Here is a 4928-nt window from a genome sequence, read left to right as displayed (position 1 = left end):
TCTGCTGCCCAGATCACACATACAACCCCCATTACATCAGAGAGGTAAGTTGTTGTCAGCAGCAGTTTAATATGCCCTGATCATAACACAACAGCCACAACTGTAAACAAACACACACACACACACAAACACAGGCCGCGTACGTGTCTAAACAGAGCACAAGCAGAAACCGACAGTGACCAGTGGTTACAGATGAAACAGATGAAGCTTCCTCTCCCAGCCGCTCTCATCTAGCCCCCTGCCTCCGTGAAGATCCCGACCGGGATAGTCTCGCCTCACTGCAGGTGTAAGTGTAAGCTTGGGTGTGACCGACGAGAATCCAGAGAGAGGCTGAGAGAGACACCTAGAGAGCTGAGCCGACCGAAGTGGAGAAAGAGAGAGAGATATGTGAGCAGATTAGACCTGCCCTTGGCGCCTGTCTGTGGTTCCAGGGAACTGATGTGTCACCCGGATCCTGAGGGTGCTGACAGCAGAGCTGGGGAAAAGAGGTTGTTGATGCTACTTGGAGTTATTTTGCTCTTTTTATGATCCGGGAAGCTTTGTCTGTGTTTTGTCCTCACAGGAAAAGACAGAGAAAGTGTAGCTGTGGTCTTCACTCTAGTTTTAAACTTAGAGTGGACATTTTTTTCACTTTATATCACCTTAGATGGGGTTCGACTCCATGTCTTTGGTGCTAGAAATCATAAGAAACACACATTATATGGACATATCATATATCATTCAATCTTTCTTACCATGATTTCCAAAGACACCAAATGTAGTTATCATGCTGAATTATGGGGGAAAGTGTATGAAATAGTGAACGACACAAACAGAATCTTCATCTGCCATTAAACAAACCTTATTTATTACAACATGAGCTGAATTTCATTTTTGTAACTATTGCCATTGTTTCTGTTGGTCATCATAACGCCATAGTCACATCACAAGTTGTACGTCTTGAAACAGACGAGCGAAGGCAATGCGATCGTACCGGCTGTAAACAAGCTGACAGTTTTTGATTTTGGAGGTAAAACTGAAAGTGAGCGTTTCTGCAAAGCTGCTAATAATCCCTGATTGCTCAGAAAAACCATGAGTGCACACAGCTGTGGTGTTATTGATACTCCAACTATATGGATGATTGGAATAGTCAGATGAGAAGCTCCTGAGTGGAATCTCATTTCGTCAATAGAATCACCGCAGTTTCCTTTAGGTGCGTCATTTTACATAGAGCAACGCAGGAGGACACCATGGCCTTGTCTTCTCTCCAAATGACTCTTGCTGTGATGGCAACCGCGAGGGGTGATGGAGATAAAGGGCAGAGCGACTGTCTCTGTTCCCTGCTCTGACGCTTTCAGCTCTGGTGCTGAATGTGAACAAAACGAGGAGACACTGGTACAACCACATTATAGCGTCCAGCCCCCCCCCCCCCCCCCCCCCGTTTCAAACCCTTTCCTCTCAACAGGCATGGCATATGTGCACATGACTGTGTAAGTGTGAAGGTGTATGTGTGCATCTGTGTGCGTTCCTAAGTGACACACACACATGGTTTTCCCATATCTGTTTTACAGCCTTTTGCTGTATAACCCTGACCAGTGTCTAACCATCTGTCCTGCTCTCTGGATGCTTGTAATAACTAGTTACCCCCCTTTGCCCTCCCCCAGTCAGACCCTCTCCCCTGTCCTCACATGAGTGATCCCTGAAGGAAAGTAGAAACTCAAACTTCATCAGCAGAAATGTGCAAGAAAAGATTTTTTGATTTCGATTGAGAGGTTGAATATCAGACAGTCACTCACATGTAGAATATGTACAGTTTCTCACACACACACACACACACACACACACACACACACACACACACACACACACACACACACTCACACTTTTACAGGTACACAAGGTCAGACACACTTAAGCGTTTGGAGGCAGTTTATTTCATTTACTTCACACCTTCACACACCTGCGTGGCAGACACTGGCCTCAGTAGATGGTTTGCACAAAAACACACACACAAATATATTTATACTACACTACATATGCTCTCCATACAGTAACAAGACAAAGACAGGCATTCGCAACCACGCAGTTATCAAAATGACACAGCCGGGAAAAGTTGCAGCTGTAGGGAGGTACCATAATCTCTGAAGGCAACGTACACACACACACACACACACTCGCACGCATGAACTTGCAATATTTCAAAAGGGAGCAAGCCTCCACAGCAGCACACAGGAAGCCAACCTTGTCCTTCGAACCTCAGATTTGTGCGCGTGCGCATGCTTGCTCTTTGATGGTTAACTGGTCTTTAGCTTGCATTATATTTTACACTAATACCTAATACTACCTAATTCAGCTGCACCTAAAACCTGACTAACACAGATTTTAAAAAATCCTGCAATTTCTGAAAACACCAACTCTAAAAGACGTAAACAAGCACACACAGACACACACACACACACGCACACGCAGGAGCAGAAGAGGTGTGAACAGGATGGGAGTTAGCATATGTCACGTAAATCTATAGATAAACGCAGTAACTTTAGTTGAATAAATAAAAAGTCTGAATATTGGTGCTATTTACTACAGCCTATTAAAAATCATAGCATGGAGAGGTGTTGCGTGGTGCCCTCCTAAATAGAATATCTGGTTCCGTGCAACTGTTTGGTAGTTTGGTGTCGTGTTGCGTCGTCTGAACCCAGCCCAGGATACTTTACATACTGTACTGTATGTGTGTGCGTGCGGCTGTGTTTATTAACAGCTGTGTGTATCTTTACATATGTATGTGTGTTATTCTTAGGTGAAGCGTCACCAAGTGTGAAAGAGCATTTCGAAATGAGGACACCTGAAACTTTAGTCATGGTGTTAGCGGGCTACATGGATCTTTTTTCACCCAAACCTGATGACAAAGTTAACAGCATGCGCCGACAAACACACGCAGCCAAGTTGTTGTGACTTCAAAAGTGGGTTTGTGTCAGCATTTCAGCAACATTTGACAGGTGCACCCCAACTCTGATTAATAGCCTGGATGCTGTGAACTGTTTAGTTAAGTGATTCCTGGGTTTAATTTGCAGGTGTATAAAGACACCCTGTAATTTATGTTGTAAACCCCAAGTTAAGTATAAGAGAGGTAAAGTGTAGAATTATATTTTGTGGAAGTATATTTTAATGGATTATTATCAGATGGGACTTCCCCATTATGAAACTTTAAATGACTCATTAAATATTAATTCACATCTTTTATTATTCTTTTACTAATGGGTATACAGTGGAAGCTGATTGGTCACATCTTTTTTTTTTTTTTTTGTCTGTCTGCATGTGCATGTGGCTCATTTCCGCAGATTTCAGTGTTGATGTTTTCATCGGTTTCAAAATCCTGTGGAAATCCAACCTCTGCTTCCTTTCTGCAAACCCCGTCAAAATACACTTGTTTGGGCTTCAAAGGGATTACACAGGGGTTAGCTGGGTCCAGAGGATTATAAGAGGATGGGTCAAGGTGGAGGGGTGTCTGCAAAACTTTTTGGAGAGGGGGGTTAAGAAGCAAGATTTGGAAGGTGAGGTGGTTTTGAATATGAAGATGGATTTTGCAGGTTTGTGACAAAAAACCTTGTAGCTCAGAAAATTCTCAGTGTTTGCCATTTTCTATTTGAGAAGGAAAATGAAAAACCGAATGGGGCTTCCACTGAACCCCAACCAAATGAAGGAAGGGTGGAAAGAAAGTATAAATATAGCAGGGACCGGGTGTTGTAGTGTGGGTGAGTAGCTGCTGCTCCAGGCTGAGCAGTGTGCTGTGGGGTTAATTAGGCGTATCAGGGACTAATCCCTCTCCAGGGTCATCTGCTGGGGTCAGGCCTAAAAAGAGAAAGGTCACAGCAACATCCGGCTCAACGCATTAATGATGGGTTCATACTGTAGACCTATGTGTGTGTCGGTTGGAGGGAGGGGATCGTGTCTGTTATGTGTTAGTATTCTAAAGGTTCTCCTTCGTTCTGTAGTTAGTCTGCTTATATCTTGAAATCAGTCATTTCGTGCTGTTAAAACGCTGCACAGATCAGCTCTAGGTGCCTGCTGTCAAGCCTCAGTGTGTGTTATTTGCTCAGGTCAAATGGTAGCAGATGGAGCGGTATTGATGACTGGCCTCTGATCACTATTATTGATCAGTGATTACAGTGTGAAGGCTTTACTGTATTCAACTGCAAACACTCTGAAGGAGCTACTGTAGCCCACAGGGGACAAACTGCTGTGTGTGAGTACAGCAGTGTGTGTGACTGTTTAGCAAGGACAGGGATTAACGACACACACACACACACACACACACACACACACACACACACACACACACACACACACACGAACACACACACACACACACAGAAAAGCAAACACATCCACATGCATGAAATCTCCAGCAATCGAGTGATGAGGGTTCAGAGACTGAGGCTATATTTGAGAATGCTGTATATATGTGTGAAAGATTTTGATGGGTATTCACAGTGGTGTATTCGTTCAGTAGGAATGGGAAGAAAATCTCGTTTGGTCAACAATGTAGCAGTAACAATACATCACAGCATGGCAGAATTCACAATATATCTATTCTCATTTTCATGGTGAAAGCAGCACCACTCCTTCGATAGCTCAGTTGGTAGAGCGGAGGACTGTAGAGTGGCTATACATAGAAATCCTTAGGTCGCTGGTTCGAATCCGGCTCGAAGGAAGTGACATTTTCAACAGCAGAGAAGATATTCACATGGTTTGCGCAAAGAGGATATTGGCCGTTCTTCTTTATGGGGGCCCGGGGAAGAAAGGAGGGAAGGGGGGCTTCGCTCCTGTGTTTTCACTGCGGAGCGGGAGGTCAGCGGTTCGATCCCTGGTCGTAACAAAACTGGAGAAAAGCTTTAGTGGCTGTAACCTGAGGTTCTTGTAAACAATGTGGCAGCCTAATAAATGTAGAA

At 44.1% G+C, this 4928-nt stretch overlaps 1 non-coding gene across 1 annotated transcript; it reads left to right on the top strand.

Moving 5' to 3' along the window:
• The first annotated feature begins 4600 nt into the window (after positions 1-4600).
• On the top strand, positions 4601-4690 carry trnay-gua (transfer RNA tyrosine (anticodon GUA)). Its single transcript is given in 2 exon segments — positions 4601-4637; positions 4655-4690. It is a non-coding gene; the product is annotated as a tRNA-Tyr (tRNA).
• The last annotated feature ends 238 nt before the right edge of the window (positions 4691-4928 follow it).

The sequence above is a fragment of the Seriola aureovittata genome, chromosome 19 (genome assembly GCF_021018895.1).
Source record: "Seriola aureovittata isolate HTS-2021-v1 ecotype China chromosome 19, ASM2101889v1, whole genome shotgun sequence".
Taxonomy (NCBI): domain Eukaryota; kingdom Metazoa; phylum Chordata; class Actinopteri; order Carangiformes; family Carangidae; genus Seriola; species Seriola aureovittata.
This window is presented reverse-complemented; position numbering and strand designations above follow the sequence as displayed.